The sequence below is a fragment of the Megascapheus bottae genome, chromosome 6 (assembly GCF_031878675.1).
Source record: "Megascapheus bottae isolate mThoBot1 chromosome 6, mThoBot2.hap1, whole genome shotgun sequence".
Lineage (NCBI taxonomy): Eukaryota > Metazoa > Chordata > Mammalia > Rodentia > Geomyidae > Megascapheus > Megascapheus bottae.
In genome coordinates, this window is record NC_143514.1 from 32,362,297 (window position 1) to 32,382,803 (window position 20,507).

A 20,507-nucleotide genomic window follows, 5' to 3' on the forward strand; every position below is an offset into this window, starting at 1 on the left:
TTCATTTGGACGAACAGAGGGACTTCCTTCAGAAAACGGCATGAAAAGATGCAACAAACTGGCCATGGGAGAATGTTTCTGAGAGAGACCTGCTAATACAAATGCTCAAGAAGAGAAACAGCTTGATTGCATCAAGGAACAGCAAGACTTCCACGAGAGGCAATAGACCAAGAAATGTATGGGGAGACAATGGAGAGGAAAAACAAGGGTGAACTGTTTTCTACAGAATGTTCCACATGTATGATCAAAGCCCCTGGATGGTGGCTTTGTTTTATGTTTTGTGTTAGTTTGCTTTTTGAGACAAGAATTTGTTATATAGCCCCAGCCGGCCTTGATCCTTTTGTACCAGCTACCCAAGTCCTGGGACTATAAGAGTGTGCCACCATATTTGGTCAGTACATACTTTTTAATGAGGGAATAACAAAAATAAATGGGTGTTTTAAAACTTCTAAAATCTAGCTGCCATGAGAAAATGGATTACAAGTTTGAGGGCATGTATCTAGGGATGCTACTAGAGAGTATTTTGATGTGTCCTTATTAAAGTATAGGTTTTGGGGAAGAAGAAAATTCATGCACACTTTTGGATAGTTTAATCAAGTATGAAAAAACTTCATTAGCTACCAGACAGGTAAATGTTAAAAAGAGTGATAGAGACATAAAATAAATGATGTGAACAGAAAATAAGTGCCAGCAAGAAAAAAAAGAAAGGATAATAGAGCAACTAGAAAAATTAAATATCAAGTAGTGTGTGTTGAGTGGCATTGCCAGCAAAGAATTATTTCCCCTCTAACACTTTGTCACTAATAGAAATCAGCTAGCCCTTAGGAATTTGCAAAGATGTGAAATCTAGTGATTTATCCAGATATACGGGCTATATTATCTGAACTGTATTAGAACCTAATTAAAATAAGAAAATAGGCAGCACAGGTCTCATGCAGGAACAGGTACACAGAGTAACAAGAAATCATCTCAAAATCACTTTCTTGATAATTGTACATAAAGTGTTTGATCTAGGCTCTCTTGCATATTCTACATATTCTTAATGCTCAGCTGAAGTCAATTATGTGTAGGGAATCTGATTTCATGACTTCCAATACTTTATTTTCACATACATTCTTCCAGTGACTCCCTTCACCTGTCCTTACCTATTGTTGTCTAACATTCCTCTCTACAGTGATGAGTGAAGATAGAAGTGGGTGTAGAGAGAGAGTTCTTGAGAGGGATAAAGAGAGGGAGGAAGGGAAGGAAGAAGGGATTGAGGAAGGGAGGGAGGGAGTCAGAGGACAAGAGGAGAGTTTCAGAATTTAGTTTTATTTCCCTCCGACCAATTTCTTCTAAGTGGCCAGTATATGAAAATCTTGTGGGTTTTTTCCCAGTCCTGGGGCTTGAACTCAGGGCCTGAACACTATCCTTGGGCATTCTCAAGGCTAGAGTTCTATCACTTGAGCCAAAGCATCATTTCCGACCTTTTCTATATATGTGGTTCCAAGGAATTGAACATCGTGCATGCTATGCAAGCAGTCTACCAGTAGGCCAGACTCCCAGCGCAAGTATAGGGAAATCTTGTTTTGAATGAAAAATCTGGATAATACCTGGGAAAATTCTATATTTGCAGAATAAATTATGAATGTAAAGAGAGTGTAAGAGCTGTGGAGACATATAATTTAAATTCTGAATCTGATTCCTGCCATTATTATCTTCTCAATTTATATAACTTGGGCTGGGCATGGAATACATGTGTATAATTCCAGGTACTCAGGAGATAGGATTGAGGTTCAAGGTTAGCTTGGGCAAAAAGTTAGCAAGATCCTACTTTAACAGAAACTGGGTATGGTAGGATTACCAATGGTAGTCCTAGCTAAGGTAGGAAGATGAAGGTAGGAGAATCACTGTTACAGGCCAACCATTGGCTAAAATGTGAGGCTCAAGTGATAGAACGCTTACTTAGTTAGCAAGAGTTCAAATCCAATACTAACAGAGAAATGTGCGTGATTCTTTGCAGGGATTTTGTTTTAACGTGTGCACAGAGATGGGGTTTTCTGTCTTGTAGAGCTATTGTAAATAGCACATGCCATTGTGAAGTTTTTTTGTACCCAACTAACATTTGCTTTTTCTTGGCTGGTCTTTGCAAACAGTCTAAACACTTTCTCTGAATCTATTTCTCTGGGGACACATCTAGTGTACTGAGATAAAACAACAGCAACAACAAGAACACATCCCATAGCTTCTCTTTGTTGTCCTTTATCTTTCTTGTTCACTGAAACCTGATGCCAGATGCTGGCATCTGAAACCTGAAATCTGCTGAAAATTGATCCTTTGGTAGGCAGAACTTGGAGACTGGATCACAGTTTGGATCTGTTATACTGGTTAAGGGCCACAAAGTATGTAAATAATGACATCTCTCAAGATATTTTTAATCTCTCATTTTGATGGATGCATTGGTTTCTCACATTTGTCCTTTAGGGAAGGAGAAGGAAACTAATAGCTCTTCCAGGTGACAGGCAAATTACACTCAAAGATCCACATTAGCACCAAGGAGGACGCATCATGCTTGCTAGCAAGCTGAGGTGTTTAAAACCTCACCCTTTTTTCTTATGGTGCGAAGAAAGAGTAGTGCACTTTTAATTACAGTTAAACAGGGGATCATCAGGGAAGTGAGAAGATGATGTTGATTTCGCCAATTACAGAATTGTCAAGAAACAGAAGTAAGAGTTGCTTACACTCCAAATTGCTTTGTTTAATTTCCAGAGTTCAGAAAAGTTGATTTAAGTTTTTGGCAGTGTGGGATTCCCCCACACACACTTGAGGCTTGAACTCTGGGCCTGTTCGCTGTCCCTGAGCTCTTCAGCTCAAGGCTACCACCCTACTCCTTGAGCCACAGAGCCACTTTTGGTCTCCTGATGGTCAGTTGGAGAAGAGTCTCATGGACTTTAGTGTCCAGGCTGGCTTTGAACTGTGATCTTCAGATTTCAGCCTCCTGAGTAGCTAGGATTACTGCTGGAAGTGTGGATTTTATTTTTAATTAATTTAGTTGTGTTTTATTGCTTTTATGAGGGGAGGGATTTGGAATTCTTTACCTGGTAAACATTTTCTGATATCATTTCTCTCTTCCTAAAGGGTTATATTTTCTTCTTTGTTTATTTTGTGTTGTTTAATTAGAACTGTAAGTCTCAGCATGGTATAATGTTAGATGTTAGGCCTTACTGTGTGTGTGTGCTTTCAAAATATTATGGGACTGTGTTCTGGGATGTAGTTGAATTTCTTGGAAGAAATTTTCTGTCAAGGCTTAATTTTAAGTTTGGTAATATAGTCCCATAGGAGATTTTAATCAGGAGGGGTCCTAAGATAATAGCCTTTTTAGGACTACATACAATACCTTATGCATTATTGGATTTTCCAGTCATTGGTTTTTCCATTCTGGCTCTGTAGGAGTCAAAGGGATTATTCTGCTTACTCTTTTACATTGCCTCTCCAATCTAGGAATTTTCTTTCTCATACATGTGTACCTCAGTACTCAGAGACTTGAGCAACCCTCTGAAGATCTCTTGAAACTATGTCTCTGGACATGAATTTCATTTCTGACATTCTGCTCCACAAATTTTACTGTTTTCATTTCTAAATTATGAAGTATACGTCTCCACAGCTCAGCAAAACCTCTATGATATTTTATTTTTGCCTCTGCCCCACCCTGACTGGTCTGAGGCCTAGAAAATTACTTAAGATAAAACTGGTAAAAATTTAAGACTTAGCCTTTCTTTTAAAAATTTTTACCTTGTTTCCTCTTCCTTTCCCTTCCTTCCTTCCTTCCTTCCTTCCTTCCTTCCTTCCTTCCTTCCTTCCTTCCTTCCTCCCTTCCTCCCTCCCACCCTCCCTCCTTCCCTTCCTTCAATTTCAGCCAGCATTAATATGTACTGAAATACCCAATATTTCATATGTGGTTTCGTTTTCCAGTCACTTAGAGTTAGAGGTTATTCCAGTCTATGCTACTCCATCATTGAGAGAAATAGAAACCTAACACAGAGATAATGACTCTAATTTTTTTCCATATATATTTTTTCTTTTGTTAAATTAGATTTCCATGAATCCATATAATTTTATTGTAATTAATAGAAGGGTTACATTATATTCACCAGATAGATGGTGCGTTACTTCACAAATATTAATACCCTTCCTCATGTCTTGGTCCCCATTTCCCTCCCCCTACCCCGCCCCTCATCTTGTTTTCCCCCCTTCCCTATCTGATTTCAAATAACCAAATAAGCATATTTACAGTATATAAGATAACAAGGTGAAATGCTGTAACAATATGAGATAACCAAGGGACAGCAAAAGAGATGAGAGATAACATAGTACATTAAGGACAACAATCACTCATTATATGGCTTTTGTTTCTATATCCTTGTAATGGTTCTAATTTTATCAGTTTTTTGGGCAACATTTCTTTTATTTCCCCATGACTTTCTTCTGTTTTTATTTCACTAAAGTAGATTCTGTTAGAAAGTAGCACCAGAGCTATATGACTGCACAATGTTTACATGTATAAAGACGTCTCATTTTTCTTACATTAGTGCCTTTGATATACAAATCCATGTTCAAAGTGAACTGTCTTGAAGATGCTATTGTTTTCTAGAATGTAATATTTCATAAGATTTCTGATAGTCACTTGCCAACACTCTTGTTTTGTTGGGAATCAGAAATATATGTGTCTCATGAAGTAAAACATTCAGGGCTAGGAGTTTGGCCTAGTGGCAGAGTGCTTGCCTAGCATGCACAAAGACCCAGGTTTGATTCCTCAGTACCACAAACAGAAAAAAGCTGGAAGTGGTGCTGTGGCTCAAGTGAAAGAGCTCTAGCCTTGAGAAAGTACAAGGACAGTGCTTAGGCCCTGAGCTCACGCCCAGGACTGGCAAAAAAAAAGAAAAGAATGAAAAACATAATTGTTTTATGGAAGTAAGATGGAGGAATGCATTTTAAGTCAATTTTTATGACTATACTGTTGGTGTATGGGGACTAATAGAAAGGGTTTTAACTAGAAGGGAGGATTAGAATCTAGCATCAGAGAGAAATCCATGTAAAACCATTTTCGCCATACAAGTATTTCTGAGTATTCATGAGAGTACGGTTACCTTACACTCATGTTTCAGGCTTTCCTTTATCTCTATCATTTTCATTTGTGTTCTCATTGTACTTTGAACTTCCTCATCCAATCTGATGATAGCTTTTTCTATTTTCTTAAGATATTGAGCTTTCGAGCTAAGCCTATATTACTATTATTACTATTACTAACTATTGTCTAGTTAACAATCATTTCCACTAAATAAAAGTCCCTAGGCTGAAAGTTTGATTTTCCTTAAAAATATTTCATGCAGTCCTTTAAAAAAAATGTCGTTTCTAGAGTTTAGTATATAACTGTTCTGAAATGAGAGGTCAACTTTATTACTATATTTAAAAGAAAAACATTTTGATAGAAACTCAAGTCCCAAAATGAGGTAGACATCTACTTACTGGTAAATGTTATAGCTTATCAAAATTACTTTGAGGCTTAAGTAGGTGCTAAAGAATTATATTAGAGCATGGTAAGATAGCAAAGGAAGCATTACAGTGCAGATCTCCATTTTGTGAATTGTTCTAAAATTATGTCATCAAAGTCCGAAAAAGAGTTTTGCCTTGGGAATGTGTGTGTGTGTGTGTGTGTGTGTGTGTGTCTACTTTTCCTGCTGTTTTTTCAGCACAAAGAGGAGTTATTGCCTTCCAAATATTGAGCGAAGAAACATGATGACAGTCTAGGGTAGATGCAGTCTAGGATAGATGCTTCTTGTAAGAATATAGTGCCCACATACTCTGTTGTAGCACATTCTGACAGATGTTTGATATGACACATGGAGTGTGAGCAATAAGATTTTTGGAATTTTAGTATCATGTAGTATGAAGAGTTAATTTATAAACACTTTGACCAGTGATATTTGTTTACATCTTTCTCTTCAAATATGGCACCAACTATTTTCAGTGTTACATAGATCCTTAGGGTTAAAAAGACTTTATTAGGGATTCTGTTTTCTCAGGAGCTCTGAACATGTGCAGACTTCAACTGAGTATCCAAAGAGGGGAGAAAATGCAAAGAGAGGTTGAAAAGAAGAACATAAAAGGGGCCGGGAGTTTGGCCTAGTGGTTAAAGTGCTTGCCTAGCATGCATGAAGACACGGGTTCGATTCCTCGGTACCACATACATAGAAAAAAGCCGGAAGTGGTGCTGAGGCTCAAGTGGTAGAGCTCTAGCCTTGAGAAAGTCCAAGGACAGTGCTCAGGCCCTGAGCTCAAGCCCAGGACTGGCAAAAAAAAAAAAAGAAGAACATAAAAGAAAATATGGCTATATATATTTAGGAATGAACTTGCTGAAACAGATTATAATTGCTTCCAAATTTCTACTATCAATTCCTAGGCTCCTTTTAGTGCTCACAAGCTGATATATATGTTTTAGTGCTTGAACAGCTGTGTGTTTGGAGTTTTTGGTGAGGGCATAGGAAACAGAGATCAATGCAAGCACAATGCCTTAATTTTACAAAAGGAAAGCTAAGAGTCAAGAACTTCAATCTTAGGAGAAAGAACTTAGAACAGTAGAAATGATTACTTTCCACAAATGTCAATAGGTTACATTTAATTTGGCACTATTGTATATTGCTGGTGACTATTGTAAATTGTCATCTTCTTGAAAGCAATTTGGCAACATAAAGATCTGATGCTAGTTCTTAAGCCAGAATGTCAACTTGCAGAATATACCTAAGTAATTATTTCCACAGAAATAGAATATTTACATGCAGAAAAGTTGTATTATAGCTGCCTTCAAATGGCAACTACAAAAGAAGTCTGAGCAATGACATATGAGTAAAGTAACATAGAGATTGCTTAGAAAGTTATGGAATATTTAGGCAGTCTAAGGAATATTATTTAGCCATTAATATTGTAACTGTGAAGATTAGGAAAGAAAAAGAAAATTGTGTATGCTATGATGTTAAAAGGAACAGTAGAATTAAAATATTACATCTACTATGTTTGCATCTATTAAAAGATATTCACATGAGTGGAAAGAAAATTCACAAAACTGTATGCAGGATTTTTTTTTAGTCATGGGGCTTGAACTCAGGGCATCAGCACAGTTCCTGAACTTCTTTTTCTCAAGGCTACATTCTACCACTTGAGTCACAGCACCACTTCTGGCTTTTTCTGTTTATGTGGTTTATGTGGAACTGAATACAGGGCTTCATGCATGCTAGGCAAGAACTCTACCACTAAAGTACATTCCTGCCCCTGCATACCAATTTTATGCTTAGCAAATATATTTTAAATAAAATACAATGGAAGTAAAAGTCAAGAGTGATAAAAATGGTAAATAATGAGATGAAAAGGATGTATGTGAAGATGGTCTCCAGTATCTGTGGGAATTCTGTTTTGGTTTAATTTGAGAGAGATTGTTGAAAATACGTGTGGTATAAAGTATCCTTTATAATAAAAATCATTATATGAGATTATAAGTTCAATGGATATATTCTATGTCCAAGCACCACATACATAATTATTATTTTTCCTTTGGTACAATATTCACAAGCATTTATTATTTTTCTCACTATTTCTTTTTTTTTTCAAATTTGTATTCTTTTTGTTGTCCTGGTAACGCATAGAGGGGTTACAGTTGCATTCATCAGATGCATCAGGTGCATTACTTCTCATACTTTGATACCCCTTCTCATGTTTTTGTCCCCATTTCCCTTCTTCCACCCTCTCCCAATCGCCTTGTTTTCTCCCATTCCCTTTCCTATTTCAAATAAATAAATGTATATACAATATGCCAGATAACAAAGTCAGATACAGTAACAATGTGAGATTAACCAAAGGGCAAAAATAACCCCCAATTATCTTCACATCATCCTCAGTCACAGAAATGGAATGTAAACAGAGCTGACCCAAGATTCCTGAACAGAATAGAATTGTGAATCTCATACTGTGATTCTCACCACTGTCCTTCCCCAACAGAACTTAATTACCTTGTGTTTGCTATATACAATTGAATATGAAATAGGCAACTCTTGTGTCCACATACTGTGTCATGGACTTCTGTAACTATGGAAATGTATAAAACTCATGAGAAAAATGTAACTAATAATTACTACATGAAAACTTTTGTAACCACAATCCAGGCTGGTGGTGTTGTCTGTGCTTCAGAAATTCTCGAACATGCCCACGTTCAGCAGGATGGCCATTCTGAGCATTTCTGTTTTTCTTTTAGGGAGTGGGGGAAGGAGAATCACCACAACCTAGTTTTACTTGCCTTTCTTATGAGATCCAAGTACAAAAAGTACATTAATAATAATTCTCAGTTGTAGTCTATGAATAGTTATCATATTTTAATTTCATATGCTATTCAATGCCAAACATAAGAACTAAGCCATTATCACTAACTTAGAGAATCCTATGTGTTCAATATATCTTTTTTACTATGATTAATAGAAGGGTTACATTATATTCACCAGATAAAAGGTGCATAACTTCACAAACATGTGTTCAATATATCTTATTGTACTTCCTACTCAATGTGAAAATACCATGAATTGTGTGCTATTTTGGATTCTGTATTGTATACTACTTTCCTTCTTTTATTCAGAAAATGCTTTCACTGATTACACATCTAACTTTAGATAGAGTATATTTAATTTTGTCGGGCTTTGAATTTACATAGATGGAATTATACTGTGGGTATTCTCTAGCAACTTGATTTTTCTCTAAAATTATATTTTAAGATTCATTCCTAGTGATGTGTACAGCTATAGCTTGTTTATTTTCACCTGTACGTAGTACTTAGATTAGTATTTGTTTACATGAAGATATAACAGCTTATTCAATTTCATGTTGATTGGCATTTGTGTTTACAGTTATTTGAATTATGATCATCACTGTTTTGAACATATTTATGGATGCATACAGAGGAATTTCTCTAGGTAACATTCTGTAAGTACATTAAATGTACATTGCAGCAATGTTTTTAAAATCAATATTCAGACATAAACTTTGTCACAACATAATCAATTTTCATTATCTAGAACAAGCTACTAAATTTTATATAAAAGTATAATTATGATTAGAATAATTATAACAGATTATAATTTAATAGATAAAATTTCTTTTATTAAATGACTAAGGAAAATGCAAAATCTCTTGTGTTTCATGGAGATCAACTTTGGTGAGACAAAAGTGCTATTATTCTGCTTATGACCAGTAATTCTGAAGCATTGTCATTGAAAAAATATAGCATTGGCAGCATGAACAAAGTATTATACTGGAATAATGTTTAAATAACACCTGGCCTTTGCCATACAGCTTCATCATCAATGCCAACTGATCATGCCATATCTACTGGTTTTTCCAGGAATTATATGAAGTGATTAATGACATTCTAGCAATTACTGGAATCATATTCCTTCAAACATAAGCCAAAGTTGAGCCATTTTTGGCTCAATGAAACAGATCTCAACAGATAATTAAAATTTAGTCTCAAAGAAGACATACCTTAACTATAGTAAAATTAACTTAGGAATAAAGTGACATATGATGTTTTAAAATTTAGAGATACTTCTAAAGTAACCCAAAAATCACACTAGAAATTAGAAATTATTTAGATGTAAAATCATGAAAATGGCACATGTCAAAATGAACTAGCACTCAAAAATATGAAGTGTTAGTGTATGTAATATGTACCACTTGGGCTGAATAGCCTTAAAATCTCAAATTATTAAAATTTGCACAGTAAAACAAAATTTGCAGAAAAACAAAAAATTTAAAAAGCAAGCCACTCAACAAAAAATTAAAAATATTTTAAAGTTATTCCTAAATAGTTCTGTAAAGGAATTTAAATTCAACCTATCAGTTGGTGAATAAAATGCATCTTTATCAATGTCACCCCTTTTATAATTTTCCCCAGTTCTCCCTACTCCTCCATCCTCTCCACAGGCACATTGAAAATACTAATAATATATTTGTCAAGCATGTGAGAGTGATGAAACAAGAAGAAATGACACACACGAACTATATTAAGAACATAAAAGGGCCATTAATGTAGAAGCTGTGCTTCTGGAAAGGTAAAAGATTATAGGCAGTTTTATGAAAATAAATTAGGTAGTATAGACATTAGAGCTTCTGTTTTATTAAAAATATAAGGTACACTAAAATATAGCATAAAAATGTGATAGGTAATATTCTAGAAAAATATAGCTAACCAAAGTCTGCCTGACTCAAGAAGTTAGAGGAAAGCTTTGCTGCAATTAAGAAATTTGAAGCTGAAATTTTTCTGACAATGCAAACTCAAGGACAAGATGGTTTGACTTGTTTTACTTAGTGTGCAAGGAAAAGGTCTTTGTAATCACAAACTATAAAAGAAATATGAAGAGGAATGAATGCTTGCTTTCAAATTCATGAAATTAGCTTAATTTGAATAATAAGAATTGAAAAAAAGATGTAAAGAAAAAGGAAACTCATAAATATTACTATAAAATGCTAAGCAAAATATCAATGATTAAATATAGCAATGTAAAAGACAATATTTCATAACCACAGACATTCCCCACCCGTAGGGAGGGATTTAACTCATAAAAGTACTTTCACAATTTTTTAATCAAATGTATTTAAATGTGATATGTTTAAAGCATTGCTTCTGAAGTCAACAAAAGGGAACTGGTTCCCATTTTCTTTTATTTTAGCATTTGTTTGGAATCCAGGCCAGCAAAATAAGGCAAGAAAAAGAAATAGGGGAATTTTAAGGAAACATAGCTTTCCATTTTTTCAACTAGAACACTGAGCCTTACTTATAAGAGAGCTCAAGGTTTTCAACTGAGTCTGTAACAATATTTTCTTTTTATTATTATCTTTTCTTCAATGATATAGGACTTTAATGTACTGAACATGTTCAACCTAAAATACCAACAACAGGCACGCAATGGGGGAAAGACTCCAGCAAAGACTCTATAAAAATGGCAATATTGTCAAACTCTACATAGAAGCTAGTCAAGTGGCCATAGCACAAGGGAGCCCAAGGCTGTTTTGTGTAAAACCATAACTGGAAAAAAAAAACAAAAAAAAATCCACTTACTGAAAGGAGAAGGAATAAATCATGGACTGTCTATGAAACAGCTTAGAAGGTGGAGGCAGGTTTGGGGGGGAAGATGGAGGGTGGCACAGGGGAGAAGAGACAACATGTGATGTTAATGCAATATTGTGGTGCAGACTTCAAGTGCTGTAACGAACTCTGAAGCCTCTATGTTCGTCGCGGAGAACAGCTTTATAAGAAATACAATATAAACTGGGATTTTTAAAAGACCTCACCATATAAACATGTATGTAGCAAATCATGTTTGTCTTTATGAGTGTAACAGTATAAAGATCTACATTTTGCCCTTTGTCTGGAACTTTAAAACACTCACAAATGGTCAACACCAACCTCAATCTACAGCTGGGTAGCCCACCCCCAACACACTATAGTGGGGGAGACACACTGCTGTCTACATTCAGCACCTTGAAAGCCCCTCATCATTCAAGAGGTGAGTTCATCTGACTCCAGAATTGCACCTAACTGCAACTGGCAGAATTATGCCTGAGGAAAGTTCAAAGATGGAGATTTAGTGAGAAAAAAGTACCTGCAAAGACAGAATAGACTGGGATTGGTTAGAAAAGCAACAAGAAGGTTTTTGTTTTCCTTCTTTTTTTTTGGAATTGTTTTTTAATATATTTTTATTGTAATTAATAACAGGGTTACATGATATTTGCCAGATAGAAGGTGCATTAATTCACATACATTGATACTCTTTCACATGTCTTGGTACCCATTACCCTCCCCCCACCCACCACCCACTCCCGGTATTGGTTTTCCCCCCTTCCCTATCAAGTTTCAGATAACCAAATACAAATAAATTCAATATATCAGATAACAAAGTGAGATACTGTAACAATATGAGATACCCAAGGGACAGCAAAGGAGATGAGGGATAACATAGTACATTAAGGACAGCAATCATTCGTTATATGGCTTTTGTTTCAATATCCTGGAGGTCCTTTCAATTAGCTTCATACTATATGGCCTTATGTATCAAGGTTTTGCTCTATTGCAGATCTCTGCTAGTAGAGCCCAAGGTTTCTACTGATTATGACAAATGAGGGAAACCATTGAGCCTAAGTTCCTTTGAGTCTAGCTTACTTCACTTAATATGATTTTTTCTAAGTCTTTCCATTTCCTAACAAATGGGTCGATGTCATTCTTTCTGAAGTTAGCATGAAGAATAGCCATTGGCTAGTGGTACCAGGAGCTGGTTATTTTGCCATTATACTTGAAAAGAATCTATCACAAGTATGTTTGTTTAGGGGAAAAACAATCCCATGTTTGTTAAGTTTCTGCAGCCATTCCTAAATTACTCTAAGCTCTGTGCATTGATCCGAAGCAGAGCATATGCTGGCTCAGCGTGTTCACAACTGATGCGTCTCCAAAAATTTTTTCATGAAGGTGTCCAGTTTCTCGACGTCTTCTACGGTCACAGCTTTGTACAGAGATGCCTCCCACTGACCTGTGCCCTTTCAAGGAGATCGTGTTGAGGTCAAGTGCTTTATCCAGAAATCGCTTTTCTAACGACCCTTCCCCTTTGGCATTGCCAATATGAAAAGGAATATTCATCTTGCTTCTATCCCGAGTGCTCCACTGGACATACGTAGAAGCCTTGAGAATTGTCAATAATCTGCTAGATCATTTGAGATTTGATGCAGCTGAGCTTCTCCATGGCTGCTGCCCCACCATTTTTCTTATTCCACTCCAAGATCACACCCATGACATAGATGCTGAAGCATGGAGGCGTGTTGTCAGCCTGTCCTTTGTATTCCAGGACCGAGGGGCACTCTCTGAGGGAAAACCCCAGCCGGTCATCCCGGAAAATCACCACAGTGATCCCAGCAGAGCCAACGTTCTTGTGGGCACCAGAAAAAAATCACACCCAAGGTGGAAACATCCCCTGGCTTCAACAGGAAGTTAGAGGACATGTCACAAACCAGCACTGCCCCCTTGACATCAGGGATGAAATCAAACTCCACTCATTGGCGCAGAAATACACATAGGACGCATCGGGGTTAAGGTCCAGGTGGTCGGATCAGGAATTTTAATGTAACTCACAAGTTTAGAGTGGACGATATTCACAGTCCCGAACTTCTTCGGCAGCCTTGGCTGACCAAGCTCCCGTCACTACACATTCTGCACAGGTTTCAGGCCAATCAGGTTTGAGAGGGCAGCACTGAACTGGACAGATGCGCCTCCTATTATTATCTTTAAGTAGTTGTTGTACAAAGGAGTTGCCATTTAACAAAGTTGTTTGAAAATGTAATATATTTTGATCAGTGTCATCCTTTTCAACATTCTCACCCATCCTTTCCCTAGTCACCCCTTCCCTTACTCTTCTTAATTTTGTAAGATATAGATTGGAGTCTTGATTTCATTTTCCCCCTCTTCTCTTTATACACCTACCCTCTTACTCTTAACCCAACTCCAAACCTTTGGGAACCTGATTCTTGGTATTTTATTCTAATGAACTTTGATTTCTAAGCGATTACACTATTTGAATTCTTCCTTGAATTTACCTTATTTCAGTTAACACATATGCATATATTTGCATAATTCCCAATGTATTTACTTACAGCTTTTTTTTTTTTTGCCAGTCCTGGGCTTGAGCTCAGGGCCTGAGCACTGTCCTTGGACTTTCTCAAGGCTAGAGCTCTACCACTTGAGCCTCAGCATCACTTCCAGCTTTTTTCTATATGTGCATGCATGCTAGGCAAGCACTTTAACCCCTAGGCCAAACTCCCGGCCCTTTACTTACAGCTTTATAAATAAAATCTGGCTTCCACATATAAGGGAAAACATAGATCCTATGTCTTTCTGGGCCTGATTTATTCCCTTAACATAATTTTCCCTGGATCTTCCCATTTTAACACATGATATTATATCATTTTTTCTAATGGGTGAGTAAAATTCCATTGTGTATATATACCTCATTTTCTTCATCCATTCCTCCACTGAGGGGCATCTGGGTGGATTCCATACTTAGTAAGTAGTACTGCAAAAAACATAGTTGTTCTGGTGGCTTTACTGCATCCTGGTTTGTAACCTTTGGAGTAAATGTCCAGGAGTGGAACTGCAGTATCACAGGGTCATTCTATGATTATTTTTTTGAGAAACCTCCACACTATTTTTCAGAGTGGGTAAAGAAATTTACCTCCCCACCAGTCTATATTAGGGTTCCCTTTTGACTGCATTCTCACATCAGAGTAAACAGTTTCTGCATGGCAAATGACATAGCCAACAAGCTAAAAAGCCAGCCTATAGAATGGGAGGTGTTTGTTTTTGTTTTTGTTTTTTTTTTTGCCAGCTACAATCAGACATGGGCCTAATATTCAGAATAAGATAACTTGAAAATTAAACCCTCAAAAACCCAATAACCTAATTAATAAATGGGCTAATGAGCTAAAAAATCTTCTCAGTAATGAAAATGGACAGTAGACACATGAAGATGCTCAATATCTCTTAAATCAAAACATTGTGATTTCACCTCGCCCCAGTTAGAATGGCCATTATCAAGAAAGTATCAGTTGTTCAAACATCATTATTTCCACCATTAAAAAAGCAATAATGCCAATTGAATTCTGAAACTGCTTTGACAATAGTCCTATATGTTATGTAAAGTCTCACACTTGTATTTAGAAATTCCTCATATTCTTCAGTTATTGAATGGTACAGACATGTGTTACTATTCTCAGTTTCATTATTCCATGAATGATAGGTAATTACTATGCATATGTTACATTAATCTCATGTCAGATTGCTCTTGTCTACTTTTTGTTGTATGGCAGTTGGTTATTGTTTTGAGAATTAATAATATATTTTTATTTTTACCCAGAATAATCTACTTCATGCTCTGTTTCCCTATTTCTATATTTTCTGTGAAATCAGTAACTTTTTCTAGCACCTAATCATAGTGTAATTGTTGTAAAGACATGTTAATTGACAAATTTAACACATGTAGCCATGACCAAGTTCACTCACTCAGAGGCAATGATGACTGGATTGCTCCCTAGAAAACAATGACTATAAATGAGAGCCTAAAATTTATTTCAAGGTCAGAGTGTTAAAATGTTAAAGAGCTACACTTTGGAACTGGTTAGATATTTTAGCAAGATGAAATGAGTATAAAAAAAAGATTGTATTTCTCCCTCCCTCCCTCCCTCCCTCCCTCCCTCCCTCCCCCTCTCCCTCTCCCTCTCCTCTCTCTCTCTCTCTCTCTCTCTCTCTCTCTCTCTCTCTCTCTCTCTCTCTCTCTCTCTCTCTCTCTCTCTCTCTCTCTCTCTCTCTCTCTCTCTCTTCTCTCTCTCTCTCTCTCTCTGCATGTCCGATAGCTTGAACTCTGACCAGGAGCTCCTTTGTGCTCAAGGCTAGTGCTCTACCACTTGAGCCACAACCCCACTTCCAGCTTTTTCTGAGTAGTGCATTGGAGGTAAGAGTCTCACAGACATTCCTCTCCAAGCTGGCTTCTAACCTCAGTCCTCAGATCTCAGCCTTCTGATTGGTTAGGATTACTGGTGTATGTCACAGCAAGATTGTACTTCTTTATGAGCAATGGACAGTTGGTGCTCCTTGTTTTCTGCCCCAGGTAGGAGGCAATGGAAGGTGGGAAGAGATGAACACAAGCATTTTCTCCAATTCCCTTGTTTTTCTTTCACTCTTTACATTTTTCTACCCTTTCATCCTTCAGCATGCACACTGGAAGACAGTTACTTTTGGGCCTGTCCAGGAACTCCGCACATTGCTTCTGGAGCACGTGGGAATTGTGAATCTTTCTATCTACTACTCTTTAGATTCCCCAAGATTAACCATGGAGAGCAAAACTACTGAGGAAGGATTTAGAATTTAGAATTTATAAACCTCTTTAAAACTATCATATCTAACTCAAGTCTTGTATATTTTTCTTGTTAGAAACAAGATGATCACCAACGAATCTCATCCTCTGTTTCATTATTCATCATCTTCACAGATATAGATCTAAAGAATTACTTTTAAGAAAATCTTGCCATGTGTAATAGTTTACTTAAATAAATGATTGCCATGTTTGCTGTTGGAGCTCTCTCAAACATCTAATAAAAAAACTTTTGAATGTATTAAGTAGGTCATAATGATGTTTCTTTTATACATTTCCTTTAATTGTGTTAATTATCTCTGACTTCTCAAATCTACAGAGAATTTGAACAAACACAATAGTCTTTTGTATAACTGCTTTATACAAGATTATTTCAGAAACCCCCAAGAGTTGATTAGCTAATTTTATCTGGCACTGAATAAGCCTGATGATAGCCACTCTCCAATTTGCCTCATCTCTTTTGGATAGTTAACCAATTTTCTCAAACATATTGCCACCAAATGATCACCTGCCTAATGATTATGACAAGTAGGAAACCTCTTTTCAGGAATGTGGATGCTATCTTTTCATTCTTTCTCCAGTTATTTCCAAAGCCATTTTAGCCATAGTTTCCCATGGTGATCACTTTGACTTCAGTTAATGTGTGTCTTTTTGTTAATCGCACAATATGGCTTTCTTATCGATCATACCTCTGCTGTACTCTTTCTCTTCCTATCTCAGCTATTGTGTTGTCAGTAGGTGTGTAAAGTAATATACAGTTATTGTACTGATTTGGAAGTATATAGTTGTCAAAATAATAATACTCTATGTATCTTTTCCCAGTGCCATAGCTGAATGCTTCATTGACAAGAGCAAATGTTTATTCTCGGTAAGGATGCACAGCCTATATTTCCCAGGAAGAAAAAGAAGTATTGGTTTAAGTTTTCATCCACAGAAATCAAATTATATGTAGTCTTACTATAAAATTCACACTTATCAAAATATAAAAGGAATATTCTGTGCTCTGACATTTTTATAGAGTTTTTAATATGATAGAGACTTGGGGATGGAACACTTTGATACAATTTTGTATGACATATATACCTGTTAAATATGTTTGTCAATTCCTTTTCTTTATAGGAAAGTTATTGGGACACGTAAATAATAAACCACTGGAAGGTCCATTTTATAGTGATTTCCTTTGGTCTGTTGTGTGAGAGGGCTTATTTTAGAGAAAATTGACAATGAAAATTCTTTTGTGGATGTCATTTTTGCTTGATGACTTGTAAATAATCTGTACCATCTTCCTGGCTAGGCAAGTGCCAGAATTCTTGTGAGGTATTTATAATTTACAGCTTTATAAATATATACTGAGGTCTTTTCACAGTCCAGGCACTACCCTTGTTTTAACAGTGTCAAGTGGAAGTCAAGAGTTGATTTCTATTATATGTCTAGAGAAGTAGAGTAGGGAGGGATAAAATGAGAGAGAATGATGAAAGGGGTGACTAAAAAATTAAAAAAGAGTTTGAAATCTAGGCTGAACAGTTACTACCTATGACTTTGTATAAGTTGCTTTATCTGTCAGAGTCTCAGTTTTCTCGGGTATAAAATGGGAATAATAAACACTTACCTCATAGAAAGTAACCAGGAAAATATATGTAATTTCATAGCCCAAACAGACATATTGAGAGCAAATACTATATCAAGACAAAGGAGCAAGGGAATAGTTGTTTTGGTGTGAAAGGTACAACTTGATATTTACCACAGCTGATACTACCAGCTATTCTATTATTAAAAGACTTCTATTGTGCGTGCCAAAAGAATAAAATCTCTGAAGTGTAATATATTTCCCAAGCAACGCAGAACTTAAATGAGCTGGACAAAAATTACAATGGTGAAGCATTAACAGTATTTTCATCTTCAGAGTGATATAAAAGCTAATTCAATGATTGAGACTGATATAAATAACCTTGAAAGTGATGATTAACTGATAAATGGAAAACTCTTCAAAAATAACAAAGAGCCTAGATCAAAGTTTTTGCTAATGGTGTGAATACTTAGGAAATACTAGATGTCTTACAAAAGAACTTTCAGCCTGACACTGAGGACACCAAGTGAGAAAACAAAGGCCAAAGAAACAGGGGTTATGTAAGTTAAAATCTTGTCTCATTTTCTTGCTATATCTAATACTGTAACCTCCTGACAGAACATGTGAGACCAGACAAGAGCACCCATAAATGTCAAGCAATAAAGGAAATGCATTCACTTTATTATTATGAGCATTACAAAGCATGGGTTAACAATCTGATAATCACTGACCAATGTACCTTCCATCTGATGAAAGAGCTCCCACAAATTTAACATGATAAAAGATAAATCAGAGCTCCCAAAAAACCCATTAAGACTTAAGTTCTAATTTTCTTAGTGAAATCTTCACTCCATGGTCTTGTTATAAATGAATTTTGGCATTTAACCTGAGAAAATGGAAGTGGTGCTGAAAGATTTTGAGAGCTCGATTCTAGGACACCCAGCTTAGGTCATGTCCTTAAATTTCTAGCAAAAGCCACCAATTTATAAGAACCTATTTCCAGAAGTTCTTAAAAAAAGAATGGCCGATTGGGAGAGACAGGTGGATATCTTAACAAATAAAAATATAAGGATATATTTCACAGGGATCTCATTGACGTTTAGAAATACTTTGCACAACAGCATATCCACTGGGGTGCTATAATGACGTGCCCTATTATAAAATGTAACACTAAGTAAATGTAGGAGTGGAAATTTAACAATTGAACATTTAATGGCTGCAATTATGGCAAAAGAATAATGAACCTATTAGACAGGAGAGCTGGCAATTACTCTACAGCTTATTGGAATACAGCTGTGAAAAAGTAATACAGCAGCATACTTAAGAATGGTTATTAAAAGGGGATAATGCATTCTATTTACAGTGACAGAAACAATTTTTCATGTGAAATGAAATGGCACTTTTTGGCTATCAGTCGAATGAACTCAGATATGATGAATCCTGCTATTTAGAAGTAATGCATTTTCAGATAGACCTCTCTAGCTGTAAATGATGTTTCTTCTATGACCATAAGGGTAAAATCTTTTTTGTGGAAGACATGTAAGAAGATGTCAAAATGGACTTATAAATACTAAATAAATCACAGAGAGGAAAGTGGGCTAAATTTTAACTGTTTCAAGTAGCAGCAATAAATGAAATAGCTACAAGTTCAAAGATGAGGGTTGTCAAGAGAAGGTGTGCCAAACAATTACATGATCTATGAAATCACCATTTTGGTGTCCACAAACGATGGATGTGTCCCATTAAATCTTCAACTGTATATACTTCTGACTACAATTTATATGGCCCTTTCCACTTTCAGATTTATCTATCCAATGTGGTTATCAGAACTCTGGGAGTTAACCAAGCAATGAGGCAGACTGAAAACAATAATCTAGACCAGGGGTCAGGAATTGAAGTGCAGTTGAAGTGTAAGAAAAGTGCCCTACCTAAGTGCATTTGACAGAATGGAGAGAGGGCTTTCATCAAGACTTGTATATCCATTTTGTGATTGGTTTTGAAAGGAAAGATGCATTCTTGTAACAATTTGTCATTTCTGGCCACTTTCCAGGTAAATTGGAGGTACATAAAACAAGAGTACAGTGCTCAGAATGCTAGAAAACCAGAGATATTAGAGAGAGGATTCTAATACATCTTCCGCATCAAATACAGAGGAAGAGATTCCTTTCTTTGAGGGCTTTTTTCCCCCTTAAGGAAGACTCCATGTTCACCATTCTGCAATGTTTGATACATTTTTATTGGTTAAAAGAATTTTTCTTTGGGAAATATCTACCTGAAACCAAAGTTTGTGTTCCTCTTACTGTTTCTGTTCAACAATTTTAAGTTATGACTTCAAACTCAGCTTGCCTAGAAAATTTTGGTACCCAGATGCCCCACCCATTCTAGTGTGCCTTTTATAGTAATTCAGTTTCCTGCCTGGAGTTCTAAGCCAGTTATTGTCTATATGTCCTAAATCACAGCTAATATATAAAGGGATTATTTAAAATGGCACATTCTGTCTAGTCTAGGACACTTTGAAGTTTGACACATGTTAAAAAGAGGAAAGTAAATTTTTTTTGTAATGCGAAAGGAAGTTTCTTGGGGCAGAGAATGAATATGAAGCTATGAAATAAGAAGAGGTGTTTGTTTTTTTTTGGTGGGCTAAACACCTGTTTTGAAACTCTAACAAACTCTATATATGATCACTCCATAAAATGCATATATATATACATTTATCTGCATATGTATACATTAATTATACATGAAATTTCAGGGCTAAAACTTAAGATGTCTACAGTTCTAGATTGAGTATTATATATAAGTGTCAGTCAGAATCAGCTTGTACAGCACTTAATCTAAATAAAGCTTGTCGGACTGCCAAACATTTGTCACCATTAATAAGGCTAATGAGAAAGAATAAATTAAATCCATTTGGTTAAAATAACTATAGTGACACATTGTTCCTGATCTTCCTT

General features: G+C 36.1%; 1 pseudogene; it reads right to left on the reverse strand.

The window, feature by feature from the left end:
- Positions 1-12,501: 12,501 nt before the first annotated feature.
- Positions 12,502-13,378, reverse strand: LOC150061621 (phosphoserine aminotransferase pseudogene; annotated as a pseudogene).
- Between the last annotated feature and the right edge of the window lie 7,129 nt (positions 13,379-20,507).